The 20979-nt window shown below is 41.5% G+C and overlaps 1 pseudogene; it reads left to right on the top strand.

Moving 5' to 3' along the window:
• LOC129042673 (small ribosomal subunit protein uS5-like) lies at nucleotides 1–890 on the top strand (annotated as a pseudogene).
• The last annotated feature ends 20089 nt before the right edge of the window (nucleotides 891–20979 follow it).

Below are 20979 nucleotides of genomic sequence, written 5' to 3'. Positions count from 1 at the left end.
ATGGCGAATGACGCGTGCAGCTGGCCGGGTAGGGGGGCCGGAGGCCCCGGGAGCCCTGGGATGGGGAACCACAGTGGCTTCCGTGGAGGTTTCGGCAGTGGCATCGGAGGCCGGGGTCGCTGCCGTGGACCAGGCTGGGGCCGAAGCCACGGAGCTCGCAGAGGCAAGGCCAAGGATAAAGAGTGGATGCCCGTCAGCAAGCTGGGCCGCCTGGTCAAGGACATGAAGATCGCTTCCCTGCAGGAGATCTATCTCTTCTTCCTGCCCATCAAGGAATCTGAGATCATTGATTTTTTCCTGGGGGGGCCTCTCTCGAGGCCTAGGTTTTGAAGATTATGCCGGTGCAGAAGCAGACTGGCGCCGGCCAGCGAACCAGGTTCAAGGCGTTTGTGGCCATCGCGGACTACAATGGTCACGTCGATCTGGGTGTTAAGTGCTCCAAGGAGGCGGCCACTGCCATCTACAGGGCCATCATCCTGGCCTAGCTCTCCATTGTCCCCGTGCGCAGAGGTTACTAGGGGAACAAGATCGGCAAGCCCTACACCATCCGTTGCAAGGTGAGAGGCTGCTGCGGCTCCGTGCTCGTGCTCCTCATCCGCGTGCCCAGAGGCACTGGTATCGTCTCGGCGCCTGTGCCCAAGAAGTTGCTCATGATGGCTGGTATCGATGACTGCTACACCTCAGCCGGGGGCTGCACTGCCACTCTGAGCAACTTCGCCAAGGCCACCTTTGATGCCATCTCTAAGACCTACAGCTACCTGACCCCCGACCTCTGGAAGATGGCTGTATTCACCAAGTGTCCCTATCAAGAATTCACTGACCACCTCGCCAAGACCCACACCAGAGTCTCTGTGCAGAGGACCCAGGCTCCAGCTGTGGCTACAACATAGGGTTTTTATACAAGAAAAAGAAAGTGAATTAAGCCTGTAAAATATACATACATGTATGTGTGTATGTATGTGTGTGTGTGTGTATATATATATATTCCAACTGTAAAATATACATATAATATGTGTGTATATATATATATTCCACCTGTAATACATATATATATTCCACCTGTAAAATATAAAATTATGACACTGATTTTTAAAGTGTTATATGACTTACTTATACTGTTGTTTTCAAAAGCCAGTTTAAGCCAGAGGGGGAAAAAAAATAATCACACTAGTTTGGTCTTCTTTTTTAATCTGAATCAGAATTACTTGGCTTTATCCCCTACCTAATTCATTAGATTTGGCTCTGAATTGTAGAATTCACCTCATAAGTGGAAGATTTGCCACCATCAAGAATATTAAGACTCCCTCTGACTTCAGAGGCAATTCAAGTCAGTGCAATGAACACTAAGCTAAGTAATGAAATTCTACAAAAAGGATCCTTCCAAAAACACAGCCTCTCTGATGGAAACAGAGCTCTCCTCCAAAGGTGCTAACTTCTTGTTTGGCTGACAGGCTCTTCCCCAGACCGTTTCTTGGTGTGTGTGTTTTTATCATAATTCTTTTTTTTTTTTTTTTTTTGACACGTGTGCATTGCTTTAATTGTTTATTTTTTATTTTTTTATTATTATTATACTTTAAGTTTTAGGGTACATGTGCACAATGTGCAGGTTAGTTACATATGTATACATGTGCCATGCTACTGTACTGCACCCATTAACTCACCATTTAGCATTAGGTATATCTCCTAATGCTATCCCTTCCCCCTCCCCCCATCCCACAACAGTCCCCAGAGTGTGATGTTCCCCTTCCTGTGTCCATGTGTTCTCATTGTTCAATTCCCATCTATAAGTGAGAACATGCGGTGTTCAGTTTTTTGTCCTTGCAATAGTTTACTGAGAATGATGATTTCCAATTTCATCCATGTCCCTACAAAGGACATGAACTCATCATTTTTTATGGCTGCATAGTATTCCATGGTGTATATGTGCCACATTTTCTTAATCCAGTCTATCATTGTTGGACATTTGGGTTGGTTCCAAGTCTTTGCTATTGTGAATAGTGCCACAATAAACATACGTGTGCATGTGTCTTTATAGCAGCATGATTTATAGTCCTTTGGGTATATACCCAGTAATGAGATGGCTGGGTCAAATGGTATTTCTAGTTCTATATCCCTGAGGAATCGCCACACTGACTTCCACAATGGTTGAACTAGTTTACAGTCCCACCAACAGTGTAAAAGTGTTCCTATTTCTCCACATCCTCTCCAGCACCTGTTGTTTCCTGACTTTTTAATGATCGCCATTCTAACTGGTGTGAGATGGTATCTCATTGTGGGTTTGGTTTGCATTTCTCTGATGGCCAGTGAGGATGAGCATTTTTTCGTGTGTCTTTTGGCTGCATAAATGTGTTCTTTTGAGAAGTGTCTGTTCATATCCTTTGCCCACTTTTTGATGGGGTTGTTTGTTTTTTTCTTGTAAATTTGTTGGAGTTCATTGTAGATTCTGGATATTAGCCCTTTGTCAGATGAGTAGGTTTCGAAAATTTTCTCCCATTTTGTAGGTTGCCTGTTCACTCTGATGGTAGTTTCTTTTGCTGTGCAGAAGCTCTTTAGTTTAATTAGATCCCATTCGTCAATTTTGGCTTTTGTTGCCATTGCTTTTGGTGTTTTAGTCATGAAGTCCTTGCCCATGCCTATGTCCTGAATGGTAATGCCTAGGTTTTCTTCTAGGGTTTTTATGGTTTTAGGTCTAACGTTTAAGTCTTTAATCCATCTTAAATTAATTTTTGTATAAGGTGTAAGGAAGGGATCCAGTTTCAGCTTTCTACATATGGCTAGCCAGTTTTCCCAGCACCATTTATTAAATAGGGAATCCTTTCCCCATTGCTTGTTTTTCTCAGGTTTCTCAAGGATCAGGTAGTTGTAGACATGCGGCGTTATTTCTGAGGGCTCCATTCTGTTCCATTGATCTATATCTCTGTTTTGGTACCAGTACCATGCTGTTTTGGTTACTGTAGCCTTGTAGTATAGTTTGAAGTCAGGTAGTGTGATGCCTCCAGCTTTGTTCTTTTGGCTTAGGATTGACTTGGTGATGAGGGCTCTTTTTTGGTTCCATGTGAACTTTAAAGTAGTTTTTTCCAGTTCTGTGAAGAAAGTCATTGGTAGCTTGATGGGGATGGCATTGAATCTATAAATTACCTTGTGCAGTATGGCCATTTTTATGATATTGATTCTTCCTACCCATGAGCATGGAATGTTCTTCCATTTGTTTGTATCCTCTTTTATTTCATTGAGCAGTGGTTTATAGTTCTCCTTGAAGAGGTCCTTCACGTCCCTTGTAAGTCGGATTCCTAAGTATTTTATTATCTTTGAAGCAATTGTGAATGGGAGTTCACTCATGATTTGGCTCTCTGTTTGTCTGTTATTGATGTATAAGAATGCTTGTGATTTTTGTACATTGATTTTGTATCCTGAGACTTTGCTGAAGTTGCTTATCAGCTTAAGGAGATTTTGGGCTCAGACAATGGGGTTTTCTAGGTATACAATCATGTCGTTTGCAAACAGGGACAATTTGATTTCCTCTTTTCCTAATTGAATACACTTTATTTCCTTCTCCTGCCTAATTGTCCTGGCCAGAACTTCCAACACTATGTTGAATAGGAGTGGTGAGAGAGGGCATCCCTGTCTTGTGCCAGTTTTCAAAGGGAATGCTTCCAGTTTTTGCCCATTCAGTATGATATTGGCTGTGGGTTTGTCATAGATAGCTCTTATTATTTTCATAATTCTAACATAAAAAGTAAGAGCCCCATTTCTACCCGTGGGTGCTACCCAAGCTTACCTCACTGCCCCAAGCCCAAAGTGCTTCCTTTATGGATCACTGCCCATGCCCTTCCCCATGCCTGAGTTTAGCTTAAATTCAAGCCATTAATGGTCATTTCTCAAAATTCTACTCAATTAATAGCTACCATTTACTGAGTGGCTCTATGTGCCAGATACCTTATTAGAGGTTTTATAGACACTCTAGAAACTTAAATCTCAAACAACCTATGATCAAGTGTTATAAGTATCCTCATACACAAGTAACTGAGTAAGTGATGGAACCAGGTGTGACTCCAAAGCTCATGTTAACTGTGGAGGTATACATCTTCCACTAGCTCATTAAATATTCACTAGTACTCTATGGACGTAGTGTTATTATCTTATTTTACAGATGAGGAAACCAAAGTATAGCAAAGTCGTAAGACTTCTCATACTAGTTCCAAATTATTTAAGCCCCTCCAGTTACTCATAGCTCTTTAGGCAGATATTTGCCAGTTCTGTGCTGGCAAATATCTTGCCAACATAGACAAAATTGCAGCCAACCATGAAGAGGCCAGGCTGAGAGGTGAAGACAGATGGACCCTCAAGACACAATCAAGCCTTACTAATATATCTACGGTCTTCTCAGTCACCTGAGGAATTAAATTGCCACTTTTACTTTAGTTTGACTTGGCTATAGTCTGAGTGTTTATGTTGAAATACTAATCTTCAAGATGCTGGTATTAGGAGGTAGGACCTTTGGAGAGGTGATTAGGTCATGGCATAGAGCCCTCATTAATAGGATTAGTGCCCTTATAAAAGAGGCCTGATCTGCCATGTGAAGACACAACAAATAGGTGCCATCTATGAACCATAAAACAAGCCCTTACCAGACACTAATCTGCCATCACCTTGATCTTGGATTTCCCAGCTTCCATTAATAGGGAGAAATAAATTTCTGTTGATTATAAGCCACCTGGTCTATGGTATTTTGTTATAGCAGCTTAGATTAAAATAACTTCACTTTTTAACTGTTACTTACAACCCAAAGAGTCCTATTTAAGACAAAAATGAACACCTGCAAGGTGAAACAATAAAATAATGTGGATGACTCTTTTAAAACTCACATACCAAGGTTTACTCATCCAAATGACAGCAGTTCCTTTCGAAGTAGTTATCTTAAGGAAAATGAAGTTGCAAGTAAGTAGGCAACCAGAGGAAATGCTATGAAAAAATGCCCCTAAATTGTGGTATTGATCAAGCACTGGCCAGTATTTTGGAATGAATAATGTACATGATTTTGCAAGCCTAGTTACTTCATGTTGTCATAGGGAGTAGCTCAAGGGACAGAAAGAAAAGTACTTGCTTCCACTCCTATTAAAACTATAGGCTCTTGATCTGTCAGTCTGTTCTGAACATTGGTATAAAATTAATGAATAATCAGCTTCCTATCCCTGAAGTAATAGCCTGAAGCTTGCAGATAAAGTACCAAATCTCAACAAAATCAAACCTAAAGTCCCCAGATGTTCAGATAAGTCATATGCCAGGGTCTACCTTTGGCCCCAGATTCTCCTGTTCCCAGCCTTGACTCAGCTGAGACTCAGCGGCTTCTCTCCTGGGACAAGATCAATGGTTCAGCCAAGGCAGCACATTTCTATACCCAGTTCATGACCCATGGTTACCACTGCTGTCCAGACTATTACACCAGTGGAATTGAGTCACAGGACCATGCTTACCACAAGCTTTGAAATATGAGAAAATGGAAAAAAAAAAAACCTCCCTTTAGAGCTGTGCTGTTTCTCTTCCTGTGAATAAAAGGAAATTCATGCTCATTACTCAATTACAGAAGGATCAGATTAGCACCAAGAAGAATTTCCTAAGTATAAGAAGAAAAGAAGAACCTGTGAAGTGAGGAGTCTCACAATGCAAACCTGAGACTTTAGCTCAGGCCTGAGTGTGGCCTCCAACAACAGAGCTGAGGCAAGAAGAGAGAAACTTCTCCTTTGCGTATTCCTCAGAGTTCTCTTTGGCATTGTTGAGTTTGGGTTCAACACGTTGTTGACCTCTCTTTCCCCACCTAACTGCACATGAGAAAGTGAAAACTTGGATTAACATATTACATGTTAATGAGCCCATGTAACACACATAAAGCTGGACTAGTTGCAGAGAAGCATTAAATCTAAAGAAAGAAGATGTTAGCCTTCAAAGAGATCTGAAAACTGAAATTGTTACTGCAATTTCTTTAAAAGGCACCAAGGGAGCATTCCTTTCATAATAAAAATAAAACTTCTCAAGACCCTCTTTCCCCATCCTCTTCCTACTCTCTTGTGAGAACAGACGTGCTACCAACTTCATGTCTCACACTCCCCCAAACACCCAAAAACTAGCTCTCAAATCTCAGCCTTCATTTGCTGTCATCCCCTTCCTGTTTCCCCTTCTGGAATATTCTTCTCTCCCTCCAGTACCTCTCTGCCCTAACTAATGTAGCTCAATCATTCAATTCTCCCTTCTCATTATCAGATACCACATAACAAAAGCAGCTTCCCATCCAAGAAACCTACTTTCTTTTAGAAGGCAGGAGGAATGGAAAGATTCTGAACGTGCATATGTAATTTTTTTGTCTTTGTCACATTTGCTCACCATGATAAAGACTTAAATATATAGAAAGAGGCTGAGATCTGAAGCCAGATGACCTGGATTGTCTCAGTCACTGCATGTGACTTTGAGGCAATTAAGCTAAGCTTTCTGGCCTTTGTTCCTTTATGTGTAAGATGAGGTCACGGTAATGCCTTCTTCACAAGGGTATGGTGATGATTAAATGAAAAAACATATCTTGTCATAGGAATAACAAACCATAAAGTGTTTTACGTGCATGATTTCCAATCCCACTGGCTTTAATTCTTTACATTGGTTGGAATATTATATATTATTCCATGTTATTATTTAAAGTTTAATCAGCCACTTGGAGATACAGTTTGTTAAGTCTGTCACTCTTCACAATCTTGACTAAAGTCTTAAAGGTTGGTTGCTTGTGCAGTGAGTTACGTGATTCTACCAACCCATTTTGGCATACTCCATAAATTGGAATCCAGAGTCTTTAGACCATCAATTATAAATTTAATTCCTAATTCTCAACTCCAGACTTTATATAAAATATCTAAACTCCAGGCGTCATATAAAATTTATAAAATTTCTGACCACAGCACAAAAGGTGTTTCTGACTTGAGCCCCCCTTTTAAAAAGAAAGTCCCATCTAATTTCTTATTCTATAAATCAAGACCCCTGTCACCATCAAGTTTCTAATGAACAGCAGGCAAAGGCATCAGACACAGGTTAAAAGAGGACAGAAAATAAATGGGGCCAAATTAGAAGGGAAAGGCATGTAGAACTCAAAACCAAAGAAACAAAGAATTAAGGAAAAGCACTAGAGTGCTTACACAAAAATACCAAAACCATTCCTTCTAAAATAGAATATGAAAAAATTGTGAGCACATGTGAATTTACTGATTTGCAGTGAAAATGATTCCAAATCAATCCCTTTAGATTCCATGTAGGAAGGTGTAATTGTGAATAAGTCAGAGATTGGGTAAAAGGCGGTATAAAGAGAGAGAGGATGAAAGCACAAAGTGATATTCAAGCTGACAGAGGGTGGCACCCATAGCTAGGACCTTCTTAATCTTTGAGCTTCTCTTTTGGGATATGGGTACCTATGGCCCAGGCATGAAAAAAAAATAAGACAGCCCCTGCAGCACCTGCTCAAGAAATGCAGCAGGTGGTGGGTATCTTTTTCTCCCCTCCCCCAGGATGGGCTGTGCTTCACCTTTTGATGAAGATGTGGCATTTACCTTGGTTCACAGCTGCCTGTTGGCTAACCCATCACTGAGTAGAGGGAAAAAGATAGACAAGAAAGGTTGGGTAGAAGCATCTGAGAAGGATATGCTAACTTCATTAAAGAAGACCAGGAGAAATTAAATTTGTTGTTGATTATTTGCCTGGCATAGGAACTAGCAAAGAGAGCAATTCAATAGTCTTTTTTTAGCCCAAAGGATCAATTTAGCTCTGCCCAAGCAGGTAAGAGGCTAAGAACTCCAACTGTCCATGTGCTCAAATTATAAAGTTTAAATTTGACATTGAAATCTAAATAAACACAATGACATACGACATTTTCCATTGATGTTTCCCTTGAGTTCCACTGCATTTTGCTTAACAAGCAGCTCATCCACATGTGGCTAGAGAAGAAAATACCTCAAAGGCCAGAGAAGGCCAAAGAGACCCATGCAGGATAGAAGGCTCAGCCATGGAAACTCCATACTCCAGATTGAATTTCACGAGCAGGACAGACAGGCACCACCAAACTGGGTCCAGTGTCCTGGCTATGGCTTCTAATTCCCTAATCTGGTTCTATCTATGAGTCAAGGGAAAATCTAGAAATAGTATACAGTCACCAAACATGAAGATATTTCCAAGACATCCAGGATTCCATTCCAAAGAAAAGCACCTTTTCCTTTTACCTTGCTGTCTACCCACCTTCAAAGGCGCATTCTAAACGTTGCCTCTGCAGGGGGTGACTACATTAAACATTTCAAAAATAACCTGACTGGATGTTGTGATACCCCAGAGAACTGCAGATTTTTCCCCAAATAAGAAAATGTAGCTCTTTAGAGCATATCTGAGAAACCAAATATCTGCTTAAACCCTTCTGTCACAGACACTGACACTACCCAAAATGAACTTTTCTCAAACATTAGCTAGAGGTCTGTACCATCTAGCTGAGATGTCAGGGCACTAGAAAGTCTCTATCTAAAGAGATAATTAAGAAAGAAATATCCAGAGTTTGCACAGTTTCTGACAGTGACATCAACAACCCATTGAAATGCTCTCTTTGCCAGATCTGTCCATTCATTCAATAAATAAATATTCAATAAAAACACCTGTATATAGAACACCCATGTGGCAAGCAAAGTGAGAAATAAAAAAGTAGCTTAAAAATAGACCTTGCCTTCAAAAACTAAGACATATATAACCCTCCCCACCCCCATAAAAATAAGGTAGAAAGCATTAATTGCCCTAAGAGGTGTATAAAGTGCCACACTCATGTGAGTTCAGAGAGGCTGAAATTATTTCTGATGGAAAGAGTCTAGAAAAATTTCACAGAGGAAAATAGTATTTGAGATGACCTTTGAAGGGTAGGCAGGATTTGAACCTGAAAGATGAAAGCAAAGTGCATCCAGGTGGAAAGATCGTTCTAAGCAATGAATCTAAGTAAACAAACACAGGAAACAACACATTTGTTTCAGTCTCGCTGGAGAATAGGCTGCAAGGCACATAATTTGGGGAGGGGGGTAGAAAAATAAGTGACAGCCATTTTATAGATGGCTTTCTATAGGAATTTGGAATTTATGTCATAAAAAAGAGCCACTGAAGGTTTCTGAGCTGGGGAGTGGCGTGCCAAGGGTGAGGCTTCAGAAGGATTAATTGGGCAAGGCAGATTAGAGGAGAATGTAAGCAGAGGCAAGAAGACTAATCAGGATAGAAATACAATGATGAGGGTAAAAAGCAAAGAACTGTGGTGTCAGAGAAGGCAAGGAGAGGAGGAGGTAGATGAGAGAAACGTTGTCAGCTTAGGGTCAACATGATTTGCTCATTGGTGCTCATGTGGAAGAAGGATATGAAAGATAATCCTGATGGGTGTATTCTAGATGTCTGAAAAGATAATAATATTATCAACAGAAAAGGAACTCAGAAAGTGAAGATGCCTGTAGAAATCCCAAATGCTTATGTTTGGTCATCCACTGGAAATGTGGGCCTGGTGTCAGGAAGTCACAGAAGTATCTTTGGAAGACCAAAGATACTGTTCAGTCCCAGTTACCTTATCTCTGTGATATTTGCCATTGTTGACCCTCTCCTCCTTGAAATTTTCCTCTTGGGTTTCTAGACAGTATCCATTCCTCATTTTCCTCTTCCCTCTATGGCAATTCTTTCCGTCTGCATGAGCTCTTCTTCTCCTACTTGTCCCACAAATGGTTGCATTCTCCAGAACTGCAGCCTCAGTCATTTGCTGTTCTCATTGCACACTCTGTCCCTGAAGTCTCATCTGTACCTGTTGCTGCAGTTACCACTTCCACGTGGATGGCTCCTGCAGAAAGCAGCGGCTAAGGATGCAGATGCTAGTATCAGCCTCAGTTCACATTCCAGCCCTACTTCTGGCTGGCCATGTGACTTTGGACAAGTCACGTACCTTGATCTTTCTCATCTGTAAGATATGGTTATGGAGTTGTTAAGAGGATTTAACATGAGGATTAATATGAAATCTGGTACAGTGTAAGTCCTCAGTAAATGGTAATTATTGTTGAATAAAATCTGTAACTGGAAATCTAGATCTCTCTCGATAGCCAGTTCTACATAGTCAGTTGTCACCTGGGCAGGATCCCTCAAAGTCCCGAAGTAAACTCATTGTCTTTCTCACCTCTCATAACCCTGCCCCTCTGTATTCCCAACATTCATTCTATCATCCAAATTAGAAGCCTGGGAATCATCCCACATTTGTCCCACTCCTTTACCCCCACATCCATCTGTCATGAAATCCTATAAGATACAATGCCAAACTACTAAACATGGCATGAAAACCTCATCATTATCTCACTCCTGCTTTTTGCCCAAACTCATTTCCCACCACTCTCTCATTCCCCAGTGCACTCACACCCTGTGGTTCAGCTTCATATCAATGTACTTGCCATTCCTCACAAATATCGAGCCACCTAATATGAAGGTCTTCGCACATTTCTTTCGAATACCCTTCTTCCAACTTCCCATACCCAATTCAGATAATTCCTATTGCCTTTAAAGACAGCTTGTGTCACCTCCCTGTGAAGGCTTTCTTGGCTACCAGTGGGCAGGTAAATGGCTTTCTCTCTATTACTTATAACAAAGTATATTTTCCTATGGTGGTACTTACCACATTAGAATTACTCATTTGCTTGTCTCTCTTCTCCAATAAATTGTAAGGACTTACAAGTAAGGACTGTGCTTCATTCATTGTTCAACTCTCCTTCCTCTGCCCTCCCTCCATCACAATACATAGTACATGGAAGGTACTTATTTTTTTTTTTTTTTTTTGAGATGGAGTTTCGCTCTTGTTGCCCAGGCTGGAGTACAGCTGCACAATCTTGGCTCACCACAACCTCCGCCCCCCAGGTTCAAGCGATTCTCCCACCTCAGCCTCCTGGGTAACTGAGATTACAGGCACACACCACCAGGCCCGGCTAATATTTTTGGATTTTTAGTAGAGACAGGTTTCTCCATGTTGGCCAGGCTGGTCTCGAACTCCCAACCTCAGGTGATCCGACGCCTCAGCCTCCCAAAGTGCTGTGATTTACAGGTGTGAGCTACCTCACCCGGCATTTTTTTTTTTTTTTTTTTGAGACAGGTTCTTGCTCTGTCACCCAGGCTGGGGTGCAGTGGTGTGATCACAGCTCACTGCAGCCTTGACCTCTCGGGCTCAAGTGATCCTCCCACCTCCTTCCCAAATTACTGGGATTACAGGCTTGAGCCACCTCGCATGGCTAGGTTTTTTGTTTGTTTGTTTCTATTTTTTGAGATAGGGTCTCACTCTGTCACGTAGGCTGGAGTGCAGTGGCGCAATCTCAACTCACTGCAGCCTTGACATTCCAGGCTCAAGCAGTCCTCCCACCTCAGCCTCCATAGTACTTAGTACTATAGGTGCACACCACCATGCCCAGCTAATTTTATATTTTCTAGAGACAAGGTCTCACTGTGTTGCCCAGGCTGGTCTTGAACTCCTGGACTCAAACAATCATCCTGCCTCAGCCTCCCAAAGTGCTGGGATTACAGGTGTGAGCCACTGCCCCTGGCCAATTATTATTATTATTTTTTTTTTTTTTTTTTTTTTTAAGTAGAGATAGGGTTTCTCCGTGTTAGCCAGGCTGGTCTCGAACTCCTGACCTCAGGTGATTCACCCATGTCGGCCTCCCAAAGTGCTGGGATTACAAGTATGAGCCACGGTGTCCAACCCAATTTTTTTTTAATATATAAATAAATGACTGAATACAGACAAACCAAGATAATCCTAGTGGTTTCCTGCTCTCTTTTTTGTTAGCATAATCAGTCATAGAATTCATGTAGCTTGACTTCGAAAGTTTTTCTGGTTTAGTCCATCCTCTGGAATAATAACTAATAGTTTCTATCCTATTTTCTAAGATACATGTATTTTAAAGCTAATGGGATATTTGATCACAATCTCCTGCTGGGGTGTTAAATCAAAGAAACCAAAGCTTTGTTTCATTTTATTTTGTCTATGGCATCTTTCATGCATTCTCCGAATGTCCTCTGGTTAATCACTTGATCCACACCAAATAAGTCAAATGAACTCACCTGATGAAATGCAAAGGAAAGCCTGTAAGAACTTTAAGTTTGCAAATACAATTAGACTCTCTTTAATTCAAATAGTTGGATAATGCGATTCCCTAAGATTGTCATTCAGAATACCAACTCTCATTGTACTGAGGGGAGAGAAGATGCATAGAAACTCCAGGTGACAAAATATTTAAAAACACAGAACATTTTTTTCAAATGTATTCTTCTAATTTAAAGATGACACATCTTACTAAGGGTGTATAAGAGCAACAAAACTGCTCCCAGTTATTACAGTGAACCTGCCAGAAGACAAGTCTTTGATGCCTATCAGCAGTCTCTGTCTATAGAAGCTGTTCCAGCTTTCATCCAGCCTTCTGGGTCCACTTCTCCACTCTCATTCCTCACATCTTGACCCTTGGGGATCTCTTACTGGAAAGTGCTCTTTCCTGCCATCACCCTCCTAGGCCCCTACCAGGGACCCAGCCCCAGTGGGGCTTAATAGGCACCTTGGCATGGTAGTCTGGTGCCCTAGACTTTTTTTCTTTTGAGGCAGAGTCTCACTATGTTGCCCAGGTTGGTCTCGAACCCCTGGGCTCAAGCATTCTTCCTGCCTCAGCCTCCTGAGTAGCTGGAATTACAAGCCACGTGCCACCGCGCCCAGCCAGTTACCCTAGACTTTTTGACGAAAAGAAAAAGTTTTCCAGGTTAAGAAAATGAACCATAGGTATTTACAATTGCAGCACCAAAAAGGAAACTGGCTGACAGACGAGCAGCTCAGAGATCAGTGGCTTAGACAATGCTGCCACCTATCGATCAAAAATGGAAGTACTGCTGGTCTTTTCACCAAATTTAGAGCGACTTAATGGAACATTTCATATGGATTTGGAATAGGTAGTCACTGAATTGTTATTACCATCATTACTGGTGCCTCAACAATAAGTTTTTTCTAGTCCTAACACAATCACAACTAAATCCTATGAGCAGGGGGTGCGGCAGAAACTGAGGATGTAGACTAGGAAATTAGAGTCATGAATGTGAAGGAGTAAGTACTCTAGTACTTTCCCTTAATTCTGGGAATGTGGAGTAGGAAATCAGTTCAAATCCTGAAAGAGGGAATAGAGGGAATAAAGGCTGAGGAAAGCACCAGGAGACTGAGCACCTCCCATACACCACACACTGACTCAACGAGGTACATTCACATGAGGAATCTAATTTAATCCCCACTAAAACCCTGCCAGACTAGCATTTTTGTCTCCATTATTGGGTCTCTATTATTAGATTGTAGCCAAAAAAAGGTATAGATTTGCATAAGCTCACAGCTCAGACTCAGCAGGGCTGGTTTGAACTCAGGTCTGTCTGCCCTGTCACAAAAGCCCATTCTCATTTTAACAGGCCAAAACCACCTATTCTCACTTTTCAAATTTTCTAAGGCAAATATTGAGTGCATAAGATTGTTCTGATTACTATCTCCTGCTAGGGTGTTAAATAAAAGAAACCAAAGCTTCAGGGGATGCCTATGCCGGGAGATTTGGTGCCACGGATTCTCTTTATCCAGTAGGGGCTCTTTTTTTCCTTTCTCCTTCCTGCCCCATTTTCCTCTCCCCTCTAAAATTCTCTGCCTAACTATAGATACAGTACAGTAGCAACAGCCACTATCTACATATGGCCATTGGTTCTTGAAATTAGGCTAGTCCAAATTGATATGCACTGTACATGTAAAATGCACACTGGATTTCTGGGACTTCATATAAAAATTTTAAAATCCCATTAATTATTTTTATATTGATTACACAGTGACATGACACTATTTTGGCTATATCCAGTTAAATAAAGTATGTCATTAAAATTAACTTCATCTGTTTTATTTTTTAACAGGACTACTAGAAAATTTTAAATTACATATCTGGATGGTACTGTATTTCAACTGGATAGCACCGGTTTAAAGACATGCAAACATGCTTTTGTAAAGAAAGGCATTTCATACATTAATTAGTATAAGATCACAGGCATGAAACCAAAATCTATTTCCTGCTCAGTTGATAGGCAGAAAACTGCCATCTGAGGTTCAATTAAGACAACTATAATTATTAACTGGGAGCTTCTCATCGTGAGCAAACTAATAAAGCCTGATTTTCTCTGGTTGTATGCCTTATGAGTGACTGATTTGTTCACTAATTATCCCAAAGTTTTTTATCCTGCAGATTACATTAATAATAGTGTGATTTATATACTAGAAGAATATGCTCTATCAGGCTCAACAATAACTTCACATTTCTCATATTAGAAAAAGTTGAGCTATTACTATTCCCCTCAGAAGTATGTTCCTAAGACACTGCACAATCTTCTCACCCCTACCTAGTTCAATGTCTGTAAAGAAGATGGAAATGTCATTGTGAACTAAAGGCTAGTCACATCCTAGGATTAAACCAATTCACCTCAAAGGCTTATTTTCAGGCCAACCAGGGTTCCTTACAGCTTTTTCTTATCAAAAACAACCCTGGAAAAATGGACTTAGAGAAATCTACAGGACAATGGACTCCTAAAGACAAGATACAGTCAAAGTTGCTAACCAGGAATTAAAAGATCAGGCTTACTCCCTAGGTTGACAAACAATTGGTCCAAACCATATGGAGTTTCTCCTTCTACAGAGCCCTTAGCACAGTGGTACCTGAGACTAGACTTCATGAGCAAGGTTCTTGGGCAGGCAGAGCACATTCTGGGATGGCAGAAGACATTCTGCCTGTCCAAGAATTTCAAAGAGCCTCCATCTGCCCCTTGGAGTCAGGGTCTATGTCAGTCACGATGCCAAGTTTCCAGACAGGAGGAGAATGGACTAATTAATTTCTCAAGTTCACCTTCAAAACCAGACTCTGATCCCCCACTTTCAGCATAAGGGAACAGACCCAATAAGTTAAATTGAAGTTAAAACAAAAACAAAATCCCTGGTCTGAGGTTTCCTAGGAACCCACTTGAACAGTGCACAATACAAACTCAACAGATATCTTCTGCCAGCAATTTTCAATTTTCTCTGCTATGTGTGATATTTTCCATGGATGAGACCAGAGATGTTTGGTTGTAAATGATTGTCAGATGTTTAAACAATTTTGTTGCTGAAACATGATAATTTCCAGAAGCCCCTTTTCTGTACACGGTATCTTTTGCTAAGACCCACCACAAAGAAAATGAGTTGTACAAGAAGAATGGCAGAAGATCTGGAAATTAACCCAAAAAAATGGACCATAACATGCCTCAAACAAAACAAAAAAAATCATTAATAACAAACAGGCCAGTTTCTAAGGGTCATGGAAAGAACTCACATTGGGTTCCCAGCAGCTGGCTATGTTTCAAAGTCAGTAACCTCCAACTTGTCAGGGAAGATTGTGGTTAATGCTGTGAAAGACATGTGCTGAAAGATTTCTAGTTGCCCTTAAATTCCTGAATTTCTAGTCAGGATATCATACCACACATGTGCAAAACAGAAAAGTCTGGTAAAGTCTAAGTGGGTCCTGCTGTAAGTGTATAAAATCTTAACTTATAAAACCAATACATTAGGTAATCACATATCAAAAAAGGATTAACTCAAAAATATTTTTAAATAAAAATTTCCCTATTCACATAGTAGGTTGAATCATATGAAACTGCAAATATTTGACTCTTTTTGACCCAAAAACCCCCAAATTCTGGCAATTCAAGCTATACATTTCATTAACAACATTGGCACTAAAAATTTAAAGAGAGTGTTAGGAATCCCTACAAAACGTTGCCGAAATAAAATTTTAAAAAAACATATTTCTCAAATTACAAAGTCAACAGGAAATTATTTTGTTCAATGTTTTCTATTTTTAGATGTATAATTTTTTTCAGTGACCTACCTATAGCCTCTTTTAATCTGAATACCACAGGATATAATCAGTGATAACTAAGAAGAATTTTTTTTTTTTTTTTTTTTTTTTTGAGACAGGGCCTCACTCTGTAGCCCAGGCTGGAGTGCAGTGGCAGGCACAATCTCGGGTCACTGCAACCTCCGCCTTCTGGGTTCAAGTGATTCGTGTCTCAGCCTCCCTGGTAGCTGGGATAACAGGCGTGTGCCACCACGCCCAACTAATTTTTGTATTTTTTGGTAGAGATGGGGTTTCACCTGAACTAAGAATTTCAGTAATAAATTTGGCAATGCCTAAAATAATAGTAATACACTTCATGTTTGTATATTTTTTATATTTCAAAGTAGCTTTAAATGAAATGACTCTATTAAGCCATTTCTCCAAATCCTTTGTGTCAAAATGAGACAAAGATGGAAGAAAGAGAGAGAAAGAAAGAAGGAAGGATGGACTAATTTTAACTATCGGAATTTAGACATCCAAATGAGGATTGTCTTTCAAAGGACTCCCTATAGCTACATATCTAATTCCAGGTGACGCTGCCACACTGATCAGAATGTTCATGGAATTCCTCTTTGGAATCACTTTCCAAGTTACATAAGAAAACCAGTACATTCTTTAACAGTCATTTTTTTTCTTTTTCTTTTTAAATTCCAAAACAGGGTGTCTAGCTAGATCAGTTGGTAGAGCATGAGACGCTTAATCTCAGGGTCATGGGTTCGAGCCCTACGTTGGGTGCTGTGTTTCCCAGCATTTTGGGAGGCCGAGATGGGCAGATCACTTGAACTCAAGAATTCGAGACCAGCCTGGCCAACATGGCAAAACCCCGTCTCCACAAAAAAATACTAATATGAGCCAGGTATGGTGGCGCATGCCTGTAGTCCCAGCTACTTGGGAGGCTGAGGTGGGAGGATCACTTGAGCCTAGGAGGTGGAGGCTGCAGTGAGCCAAGAGCGCCACTGCACTCCGGCCTGAGTGACAGAGTGAGACCTTGTCTCAAAAAAAGAAAGAAAGAAAGAAAAGAAAAGAAAATGGCACCAACCAGCTTATTGATCTACTTAGTTCCAGATGCTTTTTGACTATTTGCTAAAATGTGTACATACATGCATACATAAAATAAAAACGACTCGGGAAAGGGAAATATTTTTACACTGAGGATATCCAAGAATGCTGGGTACATTCTCCCACTTTCCCTTTTTGTCTGCTTATTACCCACTTCCTCCAGCAGTACCCTCCACCTTCTGACAGAAAACCAGGTCTCTTCTCTGTAAACCAAGGTGGTTCGAAATGAGATGGTGGGAATGTCCCTTACAACAGCCAGCCCCAATCCCACCGGGAGTAACTTCGACATATTCCTTTACTCTTTCTGCGTCTTTTAACATATCTGAAAATAGAAAGTAGGTAAACTGCACCTACTTTTCAGAAGGTGGAAGGGATTCGTGGTGTAATCTCTCTACGTGGGCGGAAACACACCGTAGGCACCCAAATAACAAAATGTAAATGTCTAGCAAGTATATAAAAAAAATCAGGAAAGGTTTTTTGTTTGTTTTTGTTTTGTTTTGCTTTTGTTTTTGTTTTTCATATAAAAGGCCAAAAGTAGGGAAGTGACAGAAAGGCTGATTGCCGACCTTTTCAAAGCTTACTTATTTTAAACAATTACACTGACTCATAAAATAAAAGTATTTCTTGTGCCCCGGTCAAAAGCAAGTGGGTTTTTACCTTAAGGGTGAATAATAATAATGCTTTGGGGATGACAAATAAAAGGGCTTCCCCTTGGCTAGCCGAGGTGGAGCCATAGGGGATATCCCATCTCTCCTCGTCGATCTGGAAGGCTTTCTGAAGGAACTGGGGTTTGTGTCCCTGGCACGCCCGGGACCTGCGTGGGGCTCAGCGCGCTGCCAGGCGGCCTCAGCAGCCCAGAGCTTCAGCGGTTGCTATGGCAACAGGCCGCCCTGAGCAGCAGTCAAAGTCCCTGCCTGGGCGACTGCACTTCCCAAGCGCGGAGAGTCTGCCCAGTGAGTTCCGCCCTCTCCAGCGTGCTTTCTGTGATCCACCAAATCAGGCGCTGCCACGCCCGAGCTGAGTGGTCAGCTTCCCTGGGAGGGCGGGGTTAGGGTGCAGAAACAGGACGGAGAAGGGACCTGTATTTCCCCTGGCCTGTGAAATGGATGTTAGTGACTACAGCTCAATTTTCCAGTTAAAGGAGGAGCCGAGACTTTTAAGTCGAGTGTTCCTGTGGGGCCAAAAGGATGGTTTCAGAGAAATCCCAGGAAGTGAGAGTGCTGGGATACGCGAGGGGCCCACGGAGCCCTCCCCTGCGTGTCTGAGATCACACCCTGCGGGTACCCTGCCGTCATGTGCTGAAGGAGGTGACTGGATCTCGACTCCAGAGTTTGCTCCTGAGATCGAAAAACAAAACAACCCAATAATAATAATGACAGCCCTGGGTGGGGACAGTTGCAACAGGTCTTATGAGAAAGTCAGTAATTGTGTAGGTTCAGGGAAGGCGTGGGCATGTTGGTGAAGTAAGGTTCTGAGTGGAAGAAGAAAATGCTGCTTCTAGGGAGGAGAATACCGTCAGAAGGAAGGAAAGGAGGGAGTGGGAGGGGAGGCGAAATCAAGGGAGAGGAGAAGAGGGGAGGAGGGAAGGTGAGGTGAGGTGACTGGTATTCTGCCAATCCCATTCTGCACACTAGTGAGACCTAGCAAGGACTAGAGTTTCAGGGGGAAAATAGGAGAATAATGAAAGATAACAGACAGGAAAGAAAAAAGAAATAATTGAAAAGTTTGAAAGAAGAAAGACAACAGCTGAACCAATGGGGGTGAAAATAGAAGGAAATGAAAATTCTGCAAGCTTTTGTTTCATGGATAAAAGGACTATATTTTCTGGTCCATTATCAGGATACAAGATGAAAAAAAAGCTATTGAACTTGTGGGGAAAGTGGCAGGTTTAAATTAGTCCTGCCCCCGAAAATCCAAGCTGCATGTTTTTCAGTCTTATGGCTGATTTAACTCATAGGCCCGGGAGAGAAAGCGTAGAAGGATGCCTGAATGACCAGGAAAGAATCTGCATCCAATCAACACTCAGAGCATGTATGCTACTTTCTTCAGAAACCTTCAGGAGTCATAGACTATGGTCAGTTCTTCATCAGAATTATTTTAGATTTACTTCAGTTGTTTTTTCGTCAAATGCACATAAGACATGAAATTGTTCTTAGCTGTGCAGACCTTGTCTATTTTCTGAAAGGAAAAACAATCTTAATTTTTAAAGCCCTACATACATGACATCTTTGTACTTTTCAAATCATTGTGTCACCTCCTTCCCTTCTCTTCTGACGGGGCCTGGCTGAATCTCTCCTATTCTCACAATGGCTTTGCCTCAATTCTGCTGAAGTCACTTCCCATTGCTCACATTATTATACTGTTTTTACTTCACTTCCAAGCTTGTTTCTGACCACACAAAGGGTGCTGTAATTCTGAGTTCGCTATATATAGAGTTGCTTTTCCAGGAACATTATTAATAAAAGGAAAGGTCTTCCTTTTCCATTATGGAGATATACCCATGTTACGTTGTGCTTTGATGATCTGGGCTCTGACTTATAAAACCAGTGTTACTATAATTTTCACATCTTTGAGCAGCTCTGCCCAGTCAGTTCCCCATAGGTCCCTCGGGAGTTTTTGTTGTTTAATTTTTGAATCTTAGCTGGAATCTATCTTCATTAGGAGTCTAGCGTCTTGTTCTCCGTAGAGCTCTGAAATGGTATAACAGAGAGAAGGGTACTAGAAACAGCAGGCTGACTCTCTTTAATTTTCTTTTTCTTTTTTTTTTTTTTTGAGACGGAGTCTCGCTGGTCTCCCAGGCTGGAGGGCAGTGGCGCAATCTTGGCTCACTGCAAGCTCCGCCTCCTGGGTTCACGCCATTCTCCTGCTTCAGCCTCCCGAGTAGCTGGGACTACAGGTGCCCGCCATCACGCCTAGCTAACTTTTTGTATTTTTAGTGGAGACGGGGTTTCACCGTGTTAGCCAGGATGGTCTCGATCTGCTGACCTCGTGATCCACCCGCCTCGGCCTCTCAAAGTGCTGGGATTACAGGCGTGAGCCACCACGACCGGCCAACTCTCTTTAATTTTCTAACAACTCAAATAAAAAGTTTTTCGGCTTCTACTGTTTGCTGACTCTTCCTTTCCTCTTTTCATATAGCTGGTCTACCTTACTGATGTTTCAAGTCACTCTAGTTGCTAGAATTTAGGTGAATTATATTTCAGGCTTTCAAGCCATTTAAGGGAACAAGGAAGATTGTTAACATCTGGACCTCAGATCCACTGGCCTTAAGAGCTCAGTATCACTCCCCACGATGTAGGCAGGTTGGTGTATGTTGTTCTCTGATGTTACCTTGTAGCCATCTAAATGGGTCTCTGCATGCTAACCCTTGGGGAGGAAAGACTCAAATAGGGTTCACCTTCCCTAACTCCTACTCTTCCATCATTTTTTAAACTATCACAATATCCTGGACATTCTCATTCATTGCTGAATCAGTATAGTTTGAGTGTTTGGAAAAGAGGTGGTGGGAGGAGAACAAAGACAAGTGGAAAAAGCTGAAGTGAAAGCCTTTTCTCAAAAGCTCCTAGTCAGGAGAAGTGACACTGTAGGGCAGACAACTCTAGAAATAGTAGGATACACAGAGGAAGGGCCAGAGTTCACAGACGTATGTGAACTCGATGTTGTAAATAAGAACATGGGTATAAGGAAGACAGAACACTCTAGTGGTTGCTGGCACAAACTCCTGGGTTCTGATTTCCACTGTGGTGATTACTATGTGGTGACCCTAGACAAGTTACTCAACCTCAGCTTCCTTGTCTGTAAAAGGGGGATACTAATGGCACCAACTTCACAGGGTTGTTGTGACAATTGAATAGGTTGATTATATAAAGTGCTTGGAATAGCATCTGGCATTTGGAAGTGCTAAATAGGTATTAACTATTATTCTAGA

This window comes from Pongo pygmaeus, chromosome 1 (genome assembly GCF_028885625.2).
Source record: "Pongo pygmaeus isolate AG05252 chromosome 1, NHGRI_mPonPyg2-v2.0_pri, whole genome shotgun sequence".
Taxonomy (NCBI): domain Eukaryota; kingdom Metazoa; phylum Chordata; class Mammalia; order Primates; family Hominidae; genus Pongo; species Pongo pygmaeus.
This window is presented reverse-complemented; position numbering and strand designations above follow the sequence as displayed.